We start from the raw sequence: 22,718 nt of genomic DNA on the forward strand, positions 1-22,718 counted from the left end.
CTGTTAGCATAGCACATCCATGTTAGCAGTGTATAAACGATACACTGCTAACATGGATGTGCTATGCCATCAGTAAACGCCGACAGCATTCACTGTTAGCATAGCACATCCATGTTAGCAGTGTATAAACGATAGTTTATACACGCCGACAGCATTCACTGTTATAGCACATCCATGTTAGCAGTGTATACACGATACACTGCTAACATGGATGTGCTATGCCATCAGTAACGCCGACAGCATTCACTGTTAGCATAGCACATCCATGTTAGCAGTGTATAAACGATAGTTTATACACGCCGACAGCATTCACTGTTATAGCACATCCATGTTAGCAGTGTATACACGATACACTGCTAACATGGATGTGCTATGCCATCAGTAAACGCCGACAGCATTCACTGTTAGCATAGCACATCCATGTTAGCAGTGTATAAACGATAGTTTATACACGCCGACAGCATTCACTGTTATAGCACATCCATGTTAGCAGTGTATACACGATACACTGCTAACATGGATGTGCTATGCCATCAGTAAACGCCGATAGCATTCACTGTTAGCATAGCACATCCATGTTAGCAGTGTATAAATGGATGGTTTAGCATATATTAGCACAGGTATCAATAAAGGACTACCGTATTGACCACTTTTACTAACCTCAGGCAGACGGACAGGCGCTCTGCAGGTGGGATTGAGCGCCTGTAATTGGTGTCTAGGCGGGCGATTCTGGGACCGACGCGGGAAAGCAGGTCCTCAAACTGGCCGGGTGACAGACGATGATATTGCTGGAATCTGCCGTCATCCAGGCGCAGCTCCTGGAGCAAATGGTGAAACTCACCAAACTGCTCACGCGCCTGGAGGACTTGATGGACCCAGGTACGGCGAGGACGTCTTTTACGCTGCTGCTCTGCTCTCCACAGTAAATAGAGAAGGGAGACTCTCTCTTCAAGCGCTAGCTCGACAGCTGCCATCTTGCAAAGATGGAAACTCCCACATTTCCGGTTCACGCGTGTCAAAATATCATATTTTGACGCGCGATGGATTTTTCTTGGACACGCGTTGAGACGCGAATGTACACGCGTCAAATTAGGGGCGTTTGGGGCGTTTTATTCGCGTCCATCGCGTTCGGTGTGAACACACCGTAACAATTCCAAGGAATTGGACTACTGGGAACTGGGTCTCTAGAAGAACCGGTTCTTGATTGCCATCCCTACTCCCCACCATTGGCTTCAACAAGTTTCTGGCAATTTCTACTAGGGTAACACCCTTTGGGACCAGAAACTCAGACCCTTAGGTAGCTCGATCCAGACCACACTGGGGTAGCTTGGATCTAACAGGTAGATTACTGTTACCTAAAATACTGAAAATAAAAATGTGATAAATTCTCTTATTACTAAAAAAATAGCCATAGCAGGAATTCTGCTTCAACACAGATCCAGACAGGGAATTCAGAACAATCAGTAGTATTTATATTTTCACTGTGCACACACTTCTACAAAATCACAAAGTGTGTGCTGTACTGAAACCCGACACAGCTGGGTGCTCTCTAAACAAAAAAATCAGGTTACACTCATCTCAGGTTGCTGTACAGATTAGTGATGTGTCGGTCGCGAACGAAATGGCTCTTACAGCCGGATCTTTGGCGTGAACGACGCGAGCCGGCTCCTTATCGCGAGCTGTGGGGTTTTTTTTTTCTTTCTCTCACCCTCTCTCTCGCACTTTTTTCCCCGCTTCACTCAGCATGCGAGCCTTGTGCTTTACGGTGGGAAGAGGGGGGAGGGGGCGGTAGTTACACTCGCAGTAGCACAGGAACAGAGCGGGAGGGAGAGACAGAGAAAGAGCCAGGGACAACAACGTCACATTAGAAAGGTATAGTAATCATCCACAACTATTTTCAGTTGCAGATGATAAAGGAGTCAGAAAGTTTATTCATGCAGGTCCATATGACAGAGAATGTGCATGTTTTTTTTGTTTTCATATTATAATTTATATTTAATTGTGTTGTGGTTTGCAGTGTTTTGTGTTGTTTCACTTTAAAATTGTTTAAAAGGAAAAAGCTGAAAATGTAATTACTTAAAAGTTGAAATGTAAGTAGTTGGTTTTTGTATTGTACAACACGCAACAGAAGTGCTCCAAGATGCTATTTTCAGCTTTTTCCTTTTACAAATTTAAAGTGTTAAATTTGTAAAAGGAAAAACCTGAAAATTTAAATAGTTTAAAGTTGAAATGTGAATAGTTGATTTTTGTATTATATGTAGTGATGGGATTTCCGGCTCTTTTTAGAGATCCAGCTCTTTCGGTTCGGCTCACTAAAAAGAGCCGGCTCTTTCGGCTCCCAACCGGCTCTTCAGGTTGTTTTGTTGCTTTAATTAATTTATTATTAACAATAATATAAAATTATGCACAAAAGGAATTACTAACGTAAAAACAAGTGGTTTTATTTATATATGTTTATATATAAATATATGCGGTGGCCCCTAGAGACAAAACACGTACAAACTCCAAAACACATTTCTAGCATTAACTGAACTTCCAAAGCAGAGCTACTAGATCACTTAAATTACACAATTGAAAGCATGTGTGTATTGTTTGTGTATTTATACACAGGCACTCATATATATATTCAAATAATTTTAAAAAAAAGTTCATTTACCTGTTATTACCACACACCAAATCCGGTCGTTGGTACTTGCTGGCTTGTGTAGCCACAAGATAACAAAGGCTCAACACTGCGCCCAGCATCCTGGAGCACTTCTGTTGTCTTTTGTACGTGTTTTGAGTTTTTATGTGCTTCTGAGTTTTTACGTGCTTCGGAGTTTGTACGTGTTTTTACGTGTTTTGGAGTTTTTACGTGTTTTGGAGTTTGTACGTGTTTTTACGTGTTTTGGAGTTTGTACATGCTTCAGAGTTCGTACGTGATTTGAAGTTTGTATGTGCTTTGTCTCTAGGGGCCACCGTAAATATACTTTTATTTATTCACTCCACATAAAATGTAATAAATAAATCATATAATACAAAAATCAACTATTCACATTTCAACTTTTAACTATTTAAATTTTCAGGTTTTTCCTTTCACAAATTTAAAGTGAAAAGAACACAAAACACTGCAAACCACAACACAATTAAATATAAATTATAATATGAAAACTAAAAGAACATGCATATTCTCTGTCATATGGACCTGCATGAATAAACTTTCTCAATCCTTTATCATCTGCAACCGAAAATAGTTGTGGATGATTACTATACCTTTCTAATGTTGTTGTCCCTGCCTCTCTTTCTCTCTCTCTGGCTCTGTTCCTGTGCTACTGAGTGTAACTACCGCCCCTCCCCCCTCTGCCCAGCGTAAAGCACAAGGCTCGCGTGCAGAGTGAAACGGAAAAAAAGTGCGAGAGAAAGGCTGAGAGAAAGAAAAAAAAAAAACCCACGTGACGGCTCGCGATAAGGAGCCGGCTCGCGTCGTTCATGTCAAAGAGCCGGCTCTAAGAGCCATTTCGTTCACGAACGACCCATCACTAATTATATGATTTATTTATTATATTTTATGTGAGGTGAATAAATAAAAGTATATTTACGGTGGCCCCTACAGACAAAGCACATACAAACTTCAAATCACGTACGAACTCTGAAGCACGTAAAAATTCCAAAACACGTAAAAACTCCAAAACACGTACAAACTCCATAGCATGTATAAACTCCAAAACACGTAAAAACTCAGAAGCACATAAAAACTCAAAACATGTACAAAAGACAACAGAAGTACTCCAAGATGCTAGGGGCAGTGTTGAGCTCTTGTTACCTAGTGGCTACACAAGCCAGCAGGTACCAACGACCGGATTTGGTGTGTGGTAAAAACAGGTAAATGAACTTTAAAAAAAAAAAATTATTTGACTATATATGAATGCTTGTGTATAAATACACAAACAATACACATATGCTTTCATGCTTTCAATTGTGTAATTTAAGTGATCTAGGTAGCTCCGTTTTGGAAGTTCAGATCATGCTAGAGATGTGTTTTGGAGTTTGTACGTGTTTTTTTCTCTAGGGGCCACCGTTTCTATTTATATATAAATATGTATAAATAAAACTACTTTTTTTTTTACATTAGTAATTCCTTTCGTGCATAATTTTATATAGTTGTTAATAATAAATTAATTAAAGCAGCAAAACAACCTGAAGAGCTGGTTGGGAGCCGAAAGAGCCGGCTCTTTTTAGTGAGCCGAGCCGAAAGAGCCGGTTCTCTAAAAAGAAATCCAGAAATCCCATCACTATCCCCCAGCTGCTATCAGGGAGACAGCAGCTGGCAGATAGCAGAGATATCAGGAGATGTTCCCATCTATGCGTCCAAACTGCAAATTAGTGATGTGCGGATCGATCCTGAAATATCGATTCCTCTGATACCAATCATTTATGTTCTAGAATCGATTCTCACATTAAAATATCGATATTTCCTCTTCCGCCTCTCATAGTTAAATGTAAATGTCTCGCAGCCGCTGGCGTGCGCACTCACTCACAACAATGGCTGAGCGTAGTTGGAGTCATGTGCGGACGTATTTTACATCCACAAACAGCTGAGACGTGGTTTGCGATACATGTGGCAAAAAAGTGAGGTGTTGTGGCCATACTTGCCAACCTTGAGACCTCAGAATTAGGGAGATATTCAAAAGGGCTGTTGGGGGGGTGATAAATACATTTTACAATGTTTATTTATCGGATAAAATACATTAAATGTCACCGTTATTATTGGCCGGCCTGGAAACAGCGGGGGGTGTCCAAATTCAGAGGCTGCTTCCACCTGAGGACCCGGCCTTCGCGGTCTAAAGAAAGCCGGGTAGTACGTCACAGGCTCTCTCGGTGGAGTGAAATGCTGCCGTCTGCTCCTTGCTATCTAAAACAGCGGTCCCCAACCTTTTTTGCGCCACGGACCGGTTTGTGCCCGACAATATTTTCACGGACCGGCCTTTAAGGTGTCGTGGATAAATACAACAAAATAAAACTAGTACCGGTACCGAAAAAAAAGATTTATTCATAACACACGTGAAAAGACCCAGGAAAACCGAGTTAACGAAAAAACGATAACAAAATAACGCTGAAAACCGCTAAAACCCCTGAAAACCATACATTTCACACCTGAGTCTCACTCTCGCGGCCCGGTACCAAATGACTCACGGACCGGGTCCGTGGCCCGGGGGTTGGGGACCGCTGATATAATAGGGCGCTGACGTAACCTCTGGGCCGTCTCACACTTCTGTTTAATCAGTTTTCTGTTTGACGTTTATTCAGCTGTGTGAAAACCCCGGAGGAACCCACCCCATGGATTAATAAAGTTACATTTAATTTAATCTAATCTAATAACTTTAATCTCAGCCAAACCGATTTACTCACGAACAAATAAAACACTGAAAAAGCCAAACAATAAGATTTTTAAGTTATCTAAGTGACTTATATATCATGTTTAACCCGAGCAGCGAAAAACCGCGGGGGTTTGAAAACGATGTGTCGGTCGGCTCAGATATTTGAAGTTTACACAGCTACATGCTCACCTGAAAATATGTTAAAAGGTTTTTTGCGACCCAGAAAGAGAAATAAGAGTAATATTAAAACTAAGCAGCTGCCGTCATTGTTGGAGACTGTAGTTGGCTGGGCTGCGCTATGAATTCTGCGATATGGTTTTTCAATTTTGTTGTCCAGGTGAAAAATCTGGAAAAATTCGGGAGAATGGTGGCTCCGGGAGATTTTCGGGAGGGGCACTGAAATTCGGGATTGTCCCGGAAAAATTGGGAGGGTTCAATTCAATTCAATTCAATTTTATTTATATAGCGCCAAATCACAACAAAAGTCGCCTCAAGGCGCTTCATAGGGTTGGCATGTATGGTTGTGGCAACATCACTAACCTTGTCAAACACCTCAGAGTAAATATCACAGAATATGACGAGTGTATGTTGAGGTGAACTGAAGAGGATGAGAGGGACAGGTGCTGCTAGGGCGAGACAGAGTCTCTCACAGAGTCCTTTCGTGCTGCAGGCAGGCAAGGTGTTCAAATAGCGCACAACTTAAGTTTTTTTTATTTCTATATGATGAACCCTGCATTATTAAGTGATAAGAACAAGTAATCTGATGTCCTGTAATCATTATGACGCTATAATTTGAGATACAATAAATAAAATAAGTTTTTGTACACAGTATCGGTATTGGAGTAGTATCGTTGATACCACCCTTAATATTACTTGGTATCGGATCGGACAGGAAATCAGTGGTATCGCACATCACTACTGCAAATGAATTGCGCATGAGCAAAGCCACTACTCCCGTACTGACTGTAATGCAGTCAGTTCTTCTTTTACTGTTATGTTGTTTTGTGGGTCACAAGGTTTAAAACTACTTATAAACACACACACACCAAGTTACTCCACCAGAGTGCCTATTGGCGGTCCACTTTTGCTGGTCAAAGCCCGGATAAAGGAGCAGGGTTGGAATTGTGACATTAAAAAAAAACAAACAATAATTGCTAAAAGAAATTTAATCTGTAGTTCTAAATAAATTCTAAATACATTTAGGACGTTTTTAGCTCACTTTGTCTCTTCCACGATGTTATTTTTCTCTCCTACAACGTAGGTTACAATTATATTAGCATGACCAGTTATGCAAATTAGGTGATGACATCATTTAGCGACTTCTAGCGACTTTTAAGACAGCAAATAGCGATTTTCCTTACTGAGGAGTTGGCAACACTGCATACCATAACAGGCAGAGGACAAGGAGCAGCTGATCTCTTGGTCCAAGCTGAGAAACTGGCTGCAGTGGGGACATATTCTCATTCACATCTGTGGGACAGTGCCAATAAGACAATATGTAATGATATCCAACAACAACGGTAAAAGTCAGTTCTAAATAATTATATGGTAAGATAATGGATATTTGAATGTTTAAACGTTAGAACCCACACATTTTAATTTAGTATTTTTTTTCCCTTCATGCAGTTTAATTTTTGATAATTTAATTACAATTCCGAGAATTTGACTTTGTGTAATATTAACTTAATTATTTTTGGTGATGGACAGCTTAATGATTAAAAATTCTTATTTTCTTCGTACACATGGTCATAGGCACTTATAAATTTGTAGTTAAATATTCATGCGTTATCAATTAGTGCATGAAACATTCATATACATGATTTGTATATAAGCAGTGTTTGTAATTTAGCCCCATTGACTGCAAAGAATTTAAACCAATCCTCACAACCAGAATACTTTTTAATCCCTAAAGAAATTATATGTCAAATTATGTTCTATTATCCCGGGACTTTTGAGCCTTTTGCTAAACCCTTTAAATTAAAGCTTAAAGTACACTTCAATCACATTTTGGGGAATGTATAAACAAATACAGAACAAATAGGAAAAATGGATTTTTAAGTTTTAATTTTCTTTTGAGTTCAAGTATACAAGAATTTATTCCTCGTTTCTTTTGAATATGTAGTTCTTTTAAAGTTCTGGTTTTCTGTGCCATGTTTCACTTGGATAGAGTTTCTGCTTTAATTCTGTTCTTCATATGAAGAGATTTTAAAATATTATATTTTGTATGGAATTTTTATATTTCATTTTCTAAAGTTTTTCCGTTTACTCCTGCCTCCCCTGTGCTCCTCGAGATCTGTGGTCAGGTCTCCTTCGCTGTGTTTAATGTGTTCATGTTTTCTTACCTCCTTTTCATTATTTCAGTAGTCCTCAATCTCTTGTGCTGTTGTCTTGTTATCTTGATTCTGTTCACCTGTGCCTTGTGTCCCCAGCTATGCTTAGTCTTCCTGATTACCTCACATGTCTATTTAAACCCCCAGTGTTTCTCATGTCTCTTTCCTTGTCTCTTCCCTGTGTCTTCACATTTTGCCATCTGTGGGGTTGTTATGCTGTTGGTCACATGTTAAGAGTTTTTTCACCTTAAAGATTTGTTTGCCTTTTGTTTTTCCATCCAATCCTGCTTAGGTAACTGCATTCTAGGTCCTCATCTCCTCATGACTAGATTTAAATCTACCAGCTGTGCCATAATTTAAACATGAAGGTCAAATTTCAACAGCACAAAGTTTTGTCAAAATAATTTTTAAATAAATAATGCAAACATATGCGTGTGATATGCTATGATGGTCACATTAAGGTTAATCTTTTTGCACAACAGATACGCCTTTATGCAAAGCCAACAAACCGTGCACGTGATTTTTGGCAGGATGTCACAGACAGCAGCCTTGGGATTAAGCTGCTGTTTAGCAAGATTTAAGAACAAGCTGCTCAGCTCACCTCTGTAGGAAAATTTGTTTTTATGGGTCAGGCAAATGGCTGACCATGGTGTGTGTGTGTGTGTGTGTGTGTGTGTTTTCTCCCCCTCCTGAGTCTTCCAATGCTCTGAATCTGAATATTTTCTATTTTATTTAGTTATACCTCCTGCTCTGAAACAGAGCGCATTTTAGCTTTAATAAAAAAAGCCAGGAATGGCACTGACCCTGATCATCCTAACCCACACAATGTAATCTCATCACACTGTAACATTCAGAACATGATTGCCTAAAGTGATAGATGTGATGACATAACAAGGATATTATGCCACGTTACAGCAAAGATTGTTAGGTGAGGCATTTCGGAGTCTAAAGACTAAATTTAAATATTATGGGACATTGACTGTATAGTGACTTGTTTCTTACAACTGCCACTTGTATAAACTCTGATAGTGGATTTTTATTTATAATTTTGGTACCACAGGATCTGCTACCTGCAGCTTCCATCAGAAGGCTCAAACAGTTTGTGTGCTGGTCGACAGAGCAGCAGTAACAGGCTTGTCTGGTTTCCTCTGGGTCTACCTTCTCAGAGATTTGACATTAATTAGGCTAGCTGATACTAATTGCCATCATCTGTTGTCTGCTAAAGAAGATCTCTTGATGTTTGCCAGGCTACTCTGGCCTTTTAAGAACTACAGTCTGCTGTCGCTGTTGGTGGGAGTAAGCGACAAGTGAAAGAATCACTGGGGGGGAGGTTTGCCTATATCATAAAATGAATGAGGGGATACTGTAAGGTTGGAAAAATTAGTCTTACTCTGTTACTGTCAGTCTTTGTATCAGTGTGCTGCTCATTTATATGTTGTGGATCAGAAACTGCTCAAACTTCTTTTTTTTTTTTTCTTTTTTTTTTCTTTAAATTTTAATTTATTTTTAGTTTTGCATGTTATAAGCAGACAGTGAAGTTAAGATGACAAACACTGGACATGCTAAAAAGTCTGTTCCTCATTGCATCAATGCTTGGCTGTTTGTGTGTAGCCAGGAGCCTTACGATGAAGCATATCTTGCCTTTGGCTTCAGCTGCACAATGGTGGTGCCAAGGTAGGTATCCCTGACAGAATTCATTTCCCCTGCACTCTGGGCTATCCAAATCACGGACAAACAGTATCTCTTGATTTTTAGTTCACAAAAACATATAAAGACTAACCGCTCCGGAAATTCTGGAGATGTTTGCTCTTTATACAGTAAAGTTACAGTGGGATACAAATAATATCTGGCTGATGCTGGCACAATCTGTTCCCCCGTCCAAATTACAGACAAACCGTATCCCACAGTCGTCTGTTTTTAAACCCATTTTGCACAGAGGCATTTTTATTCATATATTTATTTTTAAAGTTAATGATAGCAACGTTGAGTATTGTTAAATAGGGGGGGCAAAACAACTACACGTAAAATAATTGCACCATAAAGATTGTTTTTCTGTTATTGGCTTTGTCAAGGCTACATACACGGGTATGAAAATGGAGATTTTCCATTTGGGGGGACCCTCTCTGAAAAGTTTGCTTTTCTGGAAAGCCAGCTAATTTTGTGTTGCTTTTCAAGTGCCTTCATCTCAAATGTTAATAACTAAAGACGGTATTTTGGATTTTGTCTCACTGACTCTCTTGGTTAGAGTTGGTCAAAAAGGAGACTGAAAATTTGACATTAGTCTGAGTGATTCATAAGTCACAGCGCTGTGAAATATGGCTGGTGTAGACTCACAACTTAAGAATGGACAAAATGCATACAGTGTACATAAATTTAATTTAAAAAAAAATGAATTTGGTCGGGATTTGGATTTTGAAAGTGTTTGTGTTGAATGTAGAAGTTCACTGTGAGGCCTGTTTTTCTAAATGGAGGAACAGTAACTGTGTGTCTATCTACGTGGTTTTAAAAAAACAAAAAACAAACAAAACTGCTGAGCAAGATTAACAGCAAGAGAATTTTGTCCATATGCGCCATTGTAGAAATTAATCTCATGTAAACAATAAGGTGGCGCCCAGTGTGACATCAAAAAAGGCACAAACTTTTGATGTTGCGTGACTAAATCTCTATATCCCTTGTCCACAGGTAAACGCAAAAACTGAGTCCTCAAATCTTCACCCTGGCACGAGTTTTTAAAAATCTGTTTTCGATTGTCCGAAATGCTGTTTACGTGTGGACGAAAAGCCCTAAATGCATAGAAAAGCTGCGTTTTCAAAAATGCCCGTGTAGATGTAGCATAAGTTTATTTTATTGCTACCTGTAATTTATTGCAATTTACTTCAATCGTTTAAATAAAAGGTGAAGTGTGAAATAAAACAAATGGGTGTGTGTGTGGTTGGAGGATGTGTTTGTGCCGGGGAGGGTGGGGGTGAACAAAGGGGGGCCTAGCAAAAAAAGTTTGGGAACCACTGCATTAACCAGCACTGTAAAAACTGTCTATCACCCTCACTATCAACATCCAATCAACACTGTCTTTTGTCTGTCTAGTTAAATATGTACCTTTTACTCTCCATGGCCAGTCAGAGTCTCCATAGTTGCACGTTATGTCTTCCCCCGGCTTGATGTCTGTTACTGCAAATAAACAGAGATGAGGCTGTCCATTCATAGTAATGGTCTTTATTTTGCTGTTTGGACTCACATGATCATCATTAACAAGTCTGCCCAAGGAGTCATCCTCTCTGGCTGTATAAGTGCTGAAACAAAAAAAATTGCAAGACATAAAATGACAAACTTTATGAACAGGCAGAATAAATTCGATTACATTTTTAATTATATGGATTTGCAACAAACTAGCAGTTTGTCTTAATGTGGTCGTCATAACATTTGCAAAAAGTATGCTTTGCATAAATTATTCTAATTTACATACCATAATTGTTTTCCATTTTATTGAAATTCGAACAGAAAGACCTTCAAGGCATCATGGTACAATCTTACGGTGCATACACACCGAACGCGATAGAAGCGACCAGAGCTTCACGTTTACATGTAAAGTCAATGGAGGAGCGCGATGAAGCGCGAACTGGGGTCTCGCGAAACTTCAGAAGCAGATTGGCGTCGTGAAAACGCTTTTTTGCCTGATTCACGCGAACAATTAGCGGGACGAAAATACGCGCTGCAGTTTGTGTGGTGCATTTTGTGCATTCGCGTCTACTGCTCGAGTTGGAAAAATCTGAACTCCAGCTTTAAGTCACGCCACAACAACCAAATTGGTCGCACTCTAGAGCCCTGTACTATATAGGAACATAGTGAAGACCAATTATTTAAGAGAATAAAGAGAGGTTAGTTTATTTTGGAGGCAAGCTCCATTTATTAAGAAAAAAAAAAGGCAGGAACGCTCTTTAGAGGTTTGTGGGTTGGCTCTTAAAAGAGCTGTTGTGGGGAAGTCACTGGGACTTAAAATAGGCTATGCTGAGAAGTGGGCCATGAACTTCTCCTTCACCGGGACAACCTCTCTGGAGGAGTTGTTGGCTGCTATACGACCCAGGCCTGGCAACGGCTCCACCACAGCAGGTGCCCCTCTCTCGTCCAAACAGCGCAGAATAGTGGAGAACATACGTCGCCTTCACACACTTCTCTGCAACTTCAGGACTGAGCTCCATGGAGTGCCATTACAACCTCCACTGTGAGGAGAGGATACTGAAGACACACTCCACTACCAGCCAGGCCCTGGAGAGGCGCTAGTTGAAGATCCTCTTCTTTAATGGAAGGAGGCGTCCAGGGAAAAGCCTCATGAGCTCCCGCCACAGCGGGAATGCTTCATCAGCCACAAAGACATGGGGCTGGGCTCCACTGTGTGCTCCACCATGTATAGGCTGGTCAGAAGGCAGATGGAGAGTCCCAGCCCGAAGAGCCTGACCAAAGGTGCAGTTGACCAGAACACCATCGTCGCTGGTCCTCCCATACCCCCCAACATCAATGACGCACGCGGAAGCGATACCCTGCATCCACAACCAAAAGGAGAACAATGGAAAAAGTTCCCTTGTAGTTGTGGAACATGGATCCTGAGTTGGGGGTGCCTTCGCCTGGACGTGCTTCCCATCCAGAGCTCCACAGCAGAGAGGGAAGTTCCAGCGCTCCTGGAATCCCTCTGCAATGGATCGCCAGTCTGCAGTTGAAGGCATAGCCATGAAATCATCCACTAGACAGTCCCAGATGGCCGTCGCTACCTGGGGGATGATCTGGCTCACTGTGGACACACCAACTCTGAAACAGGACGCAATGGTCATAAAATAAAAAAAAGGCCTTACCCAGCTAAGGAGGATATTATCACCTATCTCGTGCCCGGAGAGTTAGAGAGAATGCATTTGGGATCCCTGCTGCACAGTTTCAGGTAAAAAAAAAAAAAAAAAAAATCAGGTATTACAAATGAATAGGGGAGACAAAATTAGTGTAGTGTAAATGTAAATGCGTTCATCCCATTTTGTCTGATGAAAATAACTACATATACACGTACTTCTGTTATTCTGGGGGATTATTTGCGATGTGCCCCTCCCCTCACAGCAGGTGCCACACCCCTCACAGCAGGTGCCCCTTTCTACCAAACATCGCAGAAAATTATGGAGAACACACGTCGCCTTCACACACTTCTCCGCAACTTCAGGACGGAGCTCCATGGAGTGCCGATACAACCTCCACTGTGAGGAGAGGATACTGAAGACACACTCCACTACCAGCAAGACCCTGGAGAGGCGATAGTTGAAGATCCTCTTCTTTAATGGAAGGAGGCGTCCAGGGAAAAGCCTCATGAGCTCCCGCCACAGCGGGAATGCTTCATCAGCCACAAAGACATGGGGCTGGGCTCCACAGTCTTCTCCACCAGGTAGAGGCTGACGCGGGACAGCAGCTCCTCAAACTGGGCGAGGGACAGATGGTGGTACAGCTGAAAGCGTCATCCAGACGCAGCTCCTGGAGCAAGTGGTGAAACTCACCAAACTGCTCACGCTTCTGGAGGAGCTGATGGACCCAGGTATGGCGAGGACGTCCTTTACGCCGCTGCTCTGCTCTCCACAGTAAATAGAGAAGGGAGACTCTCTCTTCAAACGCTAGATTGATAGCTGCCATCAAAAATTGCATATTTTAAAGTGCGACCAGTTTGCCTTGGACACGCTTCGAGGTGCGACTGTGCAAGCGACCAGCTAGGGGCGTGTGGCGCTTTTTGGTCGCTTCTATCGCATTCAGTGTGTATGCACCGTTAGTCTTCCATGTTCCTTCTTGCTTATGACATCTCCACAATATTTCACAAGGTAGCCACCTACTAAACACTCCTTGACCTTACAAAAAAATAGGAAATGTCAACATTAATCTACCACAGTGGTTAAACTTATGAGTATACCAAAAATCTTCAAGTATCTTAGTATCTCACCTTTGAATAAATTGATTAATTTGACCTCAAATTCATCTTTGTCCCTACCCAAAAATGAAAAAATGTGCAACTTTGGGTTTAATCTTCACTCTTGGTTGCCTCGTTGCAATACACTGTACAATTTCTGTAATATTTCAGGAACGTAGTTTACAGTGAAAACTGATCTTTTACAGGAGGTGCTTTTAATCCTCTGGAGTCAAGGGTATAATTAGCAGTTTCTGACTACTCTTTGATTTTACCTCTATAATTCTGGTCCCTGAGTGCTGTAATTCTTTTTTTGACATGGAACTTAACTGCTTTCCATGTCCTTTGTCCAAGTTCTTTTGGTGAAGCTTCAATAAACTCAATACAGTCTGACTTGCCAGGAACTCTGCCACCTTCTGTGAATCTTTTTCAAGTGTTTTTGGGGGTTTGTTTGCTTCCCCCCCCTACAGCACGAGTCTCTTCTGCAGACCAGCTTCTCTTCTATGAAGCTCCTGAGAACAAACAAAAGTATTAATAGATCTGTTATCATTTTAATTGAAGGGGCCTCTATGGCACTCAAGTACTCTGCACAACATTGCAAACAGTAAAATACAGAAACCAGAAACATAACTGGTTAAAATGGGACACTGCTGTTACATTTGTGGATTGAAAGCAAATTTAAACTGATGAGTCTTGAGTGAGGATTTGAAAAGAGAAAGTGAAGTCATATTTCTGATGTTAGTGATTTCCAGAACATAGTAGTGAGATGGGTGTGAGGGACAGACAAGCGAATAGGAAACCAAACAAGTGAAAATACAACATGCGAGCAAGTAAAATAAAAAGTAACAACCATTTATTTTTGCCATTTCAGAGGATATATTGTACTGAATGTTGTAAAAGCCTCAAAAGTGACAAACGTTCCTGTATGGCAGGGGTGTCAAACTCCAGTCCTCGAGGGCCAGCATCCTGCTTGTTTTTGAGTTATCCCTGCCCTACCTGCTGCTGATTACCTGGTTCAGGAGTGCTTTACCAATAAGAAGCTACAAGGGCAGGCTTGTTAAAGCCTGGAGTTCGACACCTGTGCTGTATGGTGTTATACAAATGTTGTAATTATTCAAACACACGTCCAAATGAACCTTCAATATCAAACTTTGGGATTTTGTGATGCATTTGCAGACATTTAGCACAGCTTTCAGTGGCTCGTTTTGGAGTGTTACCCCTTCAGTAGCTTTTCACTCCCGCTTCGTCCGCCATTGTTGTCTCTTTATAATAGAGCATGCCCTGGAATGATGAGAGTTGGAGGCATAGGTACCCTCCATCTGCGGGGATGAAATGCACCGACCCAGGCCAGCCCACGTACGTGTCAATAAAGTGGCCCTGATGGTCACAAACCACCTGCAAAAGATGATAGATAGTAACAGGAAACTGTTTCCATAGCACTGATCACCGCTCCAATCAGATCACCGCTCCATCCTGCTCCTGCCCGCCTACAGGCAGAAGCTGAAACAGGAAGCTCCAACCCGGAGGGCGGTGCACTGTTGGACGGACCAATCGGAGTCTGCGCTGCGGGACTGTTTTGATCACGCGGACTGGGAAATGTTTCACGTGGCTGCTAGGGACATTGACGAGTACACAGACTCAGTCTGCGGATTTATCAGGAAATGCGTGGAAGATGTCGTCCCATCCAGAACAGTTAAATCCTTCCCAAATCAAAAACCCTGGATTAACGGAGATGTTCGCGCGGCACGGAGCACCGCCTTTGCCTCCGCGAACACATCGGACTACAAACACGCACATTACCAACTCCGGAAGACGATCAAAGCAGCCAAACGTGAGTACAGGGACAGGGTGGAGCAACAGTTTGACAACCCTCGGAGTATGTGGCAGGGACTAAACACGATCACAGACTTTAGAGGGAAAACCAGCACACCGCAGACCACGGCCTCTCTGTGTGAGGATCTAAACGTATTCTACGCTAGATTCGACACAGCGAACACCATGAGACCGGACAGTGTGCGCACCGCGGATGACGTCAGTGCGCACACTGTGTCTGAGGAGGATGTGCGGAAGTGCTTCAGGAAGGTGAACGCACACAAAGCTACTGGTCCGGACGGGATTCCCGGCCGCGTCCTCAAGTCATGCGCGGCTCAGCTGGCTGGAGTGTTCACGCACATCTTCAACCTTTCCCTCTCTCTGTCTGTAGTCCCAGCCTGCTTCAAAATGGCCACCATCGTCCCTGTACCCAAATCCTCCACCATCTCCTCATTGAACGACTGGCGACCTGTAGCCCTGACCCCCATCGTGAGCAAATGCTTCGAGAAGCTGGTCAGGGACTTCATCTGCTCTGCACTACCCGACTCACTGGACCCTCTACAGTTCGCATACCGCCACAACAGGTCCACTGATGATGCCATAGCCCTGACACTACACACTGCCCTGTCACACCTGGAGAAGAGAGACACGTATGTGAGAATGCTGTTTGTAGATTACAGCTCAGCATTCAATACCATTGTTCCCTCGAAGCTGGACAGGAAACTGCAGGATCTAGGACTGAGCAGCTCCCTCTGCAGCTGGATCCTTAGCTTCCTGTCTGACAGACGCCAAGTGGTCAGACTGGGCAGCATCACCTCATCACACTGAACACTGGTGCTCCACAGGGGTGTGTACTGAGCCCTCTCCTGTACTCACTCTACACCTACGACTGCACAGCCACTAACAGCTCCAACATCATTGTGAAGTTTGCGGACGACACTACAGTGGTGGGTCTTATCACCAATGGTGATGAGACGGCTTACAGGGAGGAGGTCAGCGCCCTGACCCACTGGTGTCAAGACAACCATCTCACCCTCAACGTCGCAAAGACAAAGGAGTTGATAGTGGACTTCCGGAGGTGCAGAGAAGTACACACCCCCATCACCATCAACGGCGCTGCTGTGGAGAGAGTGAGCAGCTTCCGGTTCCTTGGTGTACATCTGGCTGAGGATCTTACGTGGTCAGTACACATAAACAAAACAGTAAAGAAGGCGCAGCAGCGCCTCTTCTTTCTCAGGAGACTGAAAAGATTCGGCATGAGCCCCCGCATCCTCAGGACCTTCTATTGCTGTGCCATTGAGAGCATCCTCACTGGATGCATCACCACCTGGTATGGCAACAGCACCGCCTACAACTGCAAAGCTCTCCAGCGAGTAGTGCGGTGCTCTGAACGGATAATTGGAGGTGAGCTTCCCTCCCTCCAAGACATCTACAGGAAGCGCTGCCTGAGGAAAGCGGGGAGGATCATCAAGGACTCCAGTCACCCCAGCCATAAACTGTTCAGACTACTTCCATCAGGAAGGAGGTTCTGCAGCATCCGGTCCCGTACCAGCAGACTGAGAGACAGCTTCTTCCATCAGGCCATCAGACTGCTGAACACGTCATAGACACCTCACCTCCACTACTGGAACTTTAACATTATGCACTCCATACTGTACAGTAATGCCACTGTTTTGCACATGTCTCAACTCTGTATATTTTATATATTTTATTTATTGTTGACTCTATTTAATTTGTAAAATATGTGTACACACACACACACACACACGTAGAAAAATATTTAGTATACACATCCAGAAATGCATATACTATTATATATTGTACATATATTTATTAGTTTCAGATGTAGCCATTCTTGTATTTTGCTTGTTTACATTATTGTATTTTGCACAACTCTGTTCCTTGTGAAGCTTGCACACAAGAATTTCACTCACATGTGCTGTACCTGTCAGGGTCCTGGGACTGGGCGACCCAGGATCCCTGGGCAGTCATGGACCTGTGTATTATTATTATGTATTTTTGGTGTCGTTTCCCCTTCTCTGTGCGTGTACATATGTGTGTTTCTCTGTGCTGTGTTAGTCTGTGTCCCACTTATATGTTTAGGCGAGGTATGGGTGTGTATGTCTGCGGGTGTGCCTGGAGGATGGAGCTCGGCCACCTGCAGGCCTGAGGGGTGTGGCCCTGCGGAGGGACTGGCCACACCCGAAGCCACACACCTGCCGCTGATCAGGGCTCGTCGGGGGAGCTACTTAGGAGAGTCTTGGAGCTCCCACCGACGCGGGATCATTGAGTTATCGTACCAAGTTAGTGTGTCAGCATATGTCTGTGTTGTTCGTATATGCCCGCCGAGGGTTAGTGTTGATGGCTGCCTCTATGGTTTCCCTGCAGGAGGAAGAGTGGTCCAGAAAGGCAGCACGCACGGGGTGTGCGGAAACACAACAGCGGGGAGCACGAGCACAGACGTCGGAGGGAAGCACGCACACGGGGTTCAAGGGAGCAACGGGGAGTTATTGTGTTTACAGTTTTTCACTGTGAATAAAGAGCACTGTTTGCATCGCAGAGTCTGCGTTTTGGGTCCTCCTTTCCCCACATCCCCACGGTCTGCCAGCCAGACCGTGACAGTACCAATGTACCTGCACATGTGATGTGACAATAAAAGTGATTTGATTTGATTTGATTTGACCATAAGGGCAGCTTGGAGACTTGATACGGATGTGGCAGCCGTTGATTGCACCCACCGCTTTCAGAAAAGCTTGGTGGCGTGCCAGCACTGCAAACCCACAGGACACTATCTCCATGTCCTTCGGGGTCTTTGGGAGGTGGATGATCTGGTGGTGAATGGCCACCACTTCTTCTGTGACTCGGTGAACAATGTAGTGGACAGTAGAACGAGGCATCCCAAACACTCTTGAGACCACCCTGTAGGATGCTCCACTTGCCAACCAGAAAAGAAACACCAGGGTCTCAATTGTGGCACCCCAACTATGCTGCCGATCCTGTTCAGGAGATTTAGCAACACTGCCAGAGACTCCGTGCTTAGCCAAAAATCAGGCCTCGGATTCTCCTGGTTTAAAAAAAAAAAAAAAAAAGAAATCCAGGACTAGGACACTCATGTTAATCCTGCAGTACTGTGGTCTGGTCTTGTCATTATTATGAATGTTGCTGTTCTTCTTAAAAAAACAAACAATTTAACATGTTAAAACTAGAGATGGACCGATCCGATATTACGTATCGGTATCGGTCCGATACTGACCTAAATTACTGGATCGGATATCGGAGAAAAATAAAAAATGTAATCCGATCCATTAAATATCACGAAAGCACCTCACAAAACTTGCAACACGCCGTAACTCACCTCAGAACGTTAGCACGTCGGAGCAGTATGCATCACGTGATAGAGCGGCTGTGGCATGCGGGACCTGTCGGTGGTCAGGATAGCATTTGGAGCTTCGCTAGCAACCCGGCATTTCATCTCCGACAAAGTTATCCCCGAGAGAAGTAAAGCAAGTGTGTAAGTCCATCTCTGAATGTTTGTAAAGCATTCCTGCGTTAAGCTTAACAAGCGACTGCCTCTCCTGCTGCTACTTCAATCATGAAACTGCTTAACGATCAGCTGATCGGCTTTTCTGTCGCGAGTCCGTGTCTCTAGTTTGCTTTTGGCCCACTTTGCACCAGAAAGAGGAAACCAGCGGCTGAACAACAGCAGCACGTTTAAGCTTGATCAGCTGTTGTTAGAATTTATTTAATATTACTTTCTACTCGAGGATCTTTTTCTACGTAGCTGACGCTGGTAACTGTGCAGGGGCGGATCTAGCAAAGTTTAGCCAGGGGGGCCGATAGGGCATTAACAGGGAAAAGGGGGCACAAAGACATACTTTTCTTTCTTATTCTCATTTAAAATGTCTAGCTTTTAATAAATAATTATCTGACACCCAAAGTTTTAATTTGATGTAAAATGAATAGAAGTCAATTACTGTATATAGTAACTATTAAGTCTTTTTTTTTGCATACAGGTATAACAGAATAGCTTTAGTGTAGTTGTTGTTTTAAACTTGAGTATGAACTTATACAAAATGCAGCAAGATATTTAAAAAACAGTTTTGTTGATTAAAAATCACTATATCGGATTCATATCGGTATCGGCAGATATCCAAATTTATGATATCGGTATCGGACATAAAAAAGTGGTATCGTGCCATCTCTAGTTAAAACATTATTTTGATTATTATACTTACGTAAAAGAAGAGAAAATAAGTGAGAGTTTATGAATATCATTTCACCAAGGGGGAGAAGTGGTAAGGGTGGGAACAGCTGGTGATGCAAATCTGAAGGCTAGCCCGTCCCATTTCACAGCCTCGCACTTCTGGCCTTCAAAGGACCCGGCCTTTTTCTAAGGATGTGGCCTAGGACTTGGGACATAAAGTCTGACATCTTTCAGATGAAACTTAATGGAAGCAGGCGTGCAGCAGAACTCTGGACTCTTCTTTGTCTGGTTTTTGAGCTGTCTGCCACACATGATTTTTTTACTTTTGCACAACGACTGATGTTTCCATAAGATCTTTTTGCTGAACATTCCAAAGCAATAACAGCAAGGTAAATAGTTTCCAACCAATGCTTTATTAGATGGCTGCTTCCATATTACAACTTCTCCTCTGCCCTTTTGTAGCACTTTGCTGTTGTGCTTTAAGTCTCCTTTATTGCGTAGTTGTTTCAAAAAGACTCTTCCTTTCTTTAGAACTCAGAGGGCAGCTAAAGGCATATGCCAACTCTGCCATCTCCATGTGCTTCCTCTGCAGATGTCTTGAAATTACTGCTGTCAAAATTATCGCGTTAATTGTTAAGATCAACGCAAAATGTTTAATGCATTAAAAAAATTTAACGCTGATTTTGTTTTTTTATTAATTTCCTGTAATCTAAGACCTTTAAATTCATGAGCACCTCTGGAGGAGGGGGCAACAGTGTGCTATGCTGGCGTTTGGCCTGACAGAAATGATTAGAAGAAGAAGAAGAAGTGACACCATGCTACTATCTAGCTAACACTAGCTAACACACGCAAGCATGGACGAGGGCGGACTTTTGGGTGGAAAGTTTCTCTTTAAGAAGTTGCCTGATGGCTTGTTGGACAAAACGAGAGTAAGATGCACAATTTGCAACGCTGAATTCAAGTACCACAGAAGCAGTTCATCACTGGCGTATCACCTGAGAGCAAAACACCCAACTGAATCCACCTCTACGGGACCTCGCCAGTCTACGCTTCAGGAGTATGGTGCTTGTGGACGAATAACAAAAAATGTGAGAGAAAAGGTAACCAATTCCTTGGTTGTTTGGATAGCTAAAAACTGCCGACCAGTTAGCATAGTAGAAGATGATGGACTGAGAGAAGTCATTCGTGCTGCATCAGGAGATGAGTGTTACAATCTGCCCTCGAGAGGAACCATTGTGTCGAGACTGCACACTTTGTATGGGGACCAGAGGGCTCAGCAGTCCAGCAAGCTTGTGCAAGTAAGGAATGTCGCTCTCACCGGAGACCACTGGACTTCAGTGAACAACGATAATTACTTAAAATATAAAGAATAAAAAAATGTAATTGGAGCCAGGCTATTAATAAAGTAATTGAGATTAATCGCAATTAATAACAGAAAATTGTGAGATTAGTTAGTTAATTTTTTTTAATCTATTGACAGCACTACTTGAAATGTTTGCTTGAGACTTACCGCAGTAAAGACAGAATGCCTCTTGTCCCATACTCGTTTGTCCTTGCTTTTTGTACAGGTTTTTACAGTCACCTTTGATTTCACATTTATTTATTTTTTCTTGTGATTATTTCTCCTTTTCCCATGTGTTCTGAATTTCTTTTTAACAGTCACATTTCTCATTTCTTGATCATCTCTTGAAGTAGTGCTAGGAACTTTAGGGATCTTACTTGGCAGACTGTGGGTTTCACCAGCACTTGATTTTGAGCTCTGACTGTTGTATTCTGCGTCTGAGCAAATGGATAACTCCAGCTCTGAGGAATCACTCTGGTCCTCCTGAATACCTGACTGTAGGTAAAGAGAATAATTATCATGAGAAGAAGTCAAACATTAAAGACACCTTAAGTGTCATCTGGAAGATGAACTATCAAATGTAATTATAAGGATAGTTTTACGGCTTTATTACATAATTCCAACTCCAAAAAGTTGAGACGCTGTGTAAAATGCAATGATTTTCAAATGCTCCCCCATACCCACATCTGAGGGTATGGGGGAGCATTAGTGCCTATGGAACTGGCAGCTTGCACATGTGGAAACGCATCATCAGCGCTAAAAGATAATACAGGTTATCGAGCAACATATGCGCCCATCCAAACTTCTTTTCAGGGAAGGCCTTGCGTATTTCAGCAAAACAAGGACTGTTAAGCAGCTAGAATCTTACATCAGACAAGAATGGGAAAACATTCCGATCCTTAAAGTCCAGCATCTGGTCTCCTCAATTCCCAGATGTTTACAGTGTTGTAAAAAGAAAGGAACACTACACAGTGGGAAACATGGCCCTGTCCCAACTTTTCTGGGACATGTTACTGCCATCAAGTTCAAACTGATCTATTTTTTTTATTTATTTATTTATTTTTAAATAGAAAACATATCAGTTGCTTAAACTGAGAATTTTTTCCATGTTCTACTATGACTAAAATATGAGTTTAGGAGATTTGAAAAACTGTGTAGAATGTAAATAAAAGCAGAATTCAGTGTCCCAACTTTTTTAAACCTGGGACTGTAAAAGAAAAATGAACTAAAATGAGATGATACAGAATGCTGACACCTTTTATTGCATGGAAAACTTTTTGTCAGTCACACTAGTGCCATACACCAAAGATGACTTTTTGTTTTCTTTCCACAAACATTCTGTTGTATCAACCCACATGACAACAGTTTGCAATTAAATAAATAGTAAACATAACAGTAGAAATTACATGAATAGACTGGTTTGTCGTCACCAATATAACTTTTTTTTTATTCTGAATTACTGTTTTCTGATATCTGGCTTACATAATTTATATTTTAAAAATGCTGAGTTCAAACCATGTGTTGTCTTTGTGCCATTTTCAAGTACAAAGGCAAGATCAATGTCTTATTTGCATTTTATGTAGAACACGGGGCTGACCTCACAGACAGGAGTATCGTGCTGGCAGCAGTTGTTCATAGTAAGTGTCATGGATCGCTGTGTGGCAGGCAGGATGAGGACCCAAAAATGCAAAACTCACAGACTCAGGGGATGAACTCAAAAATCACAGCTTTAATGCTGGAGAGGCAGATC

General features: G+C 42.3%; 1 pseudogene across 1 annotated transcript; it reads right to left on the reverse strand.

Moving 5' to 3' along the window:
* Positions 1-14,070: 14,070 nt before the first annotated feature.
* Positions 14,071-18,568, reverse strand: LOC146573658 (uncharacterized; annotated as a pseudogene). Its single transcript, XR_014892410.1, has 3 exons — positions 18,088-18,568; positions 14,828-15,043; positions 14,071-14,122 (listed from the first exon to the last, which is right to left on the reverse strand). The product of XR_014892410.1 is annotated as an uncharacterized LOC146573658 (transcript).
* Between the last annotated feature and the right edge of the window lie 4,150 nt (positions 18,569-22,718).

Source organism: Mchenga conophoros, linkage group LG5, assembly GCF_057382185.1.
Source record: "Mchenga conophoros isolate Kocher_MC1m ecotype Shallow Benthic linkage group LG5, M_conophoros_male_GT1.1, whole genome shotgun sequence".
NCBI lineage: Eukaryota > Metazoa > Chordata > Actinopteri > Cichliformes > Cichlidae > Mchenga > Mchenga conophoros.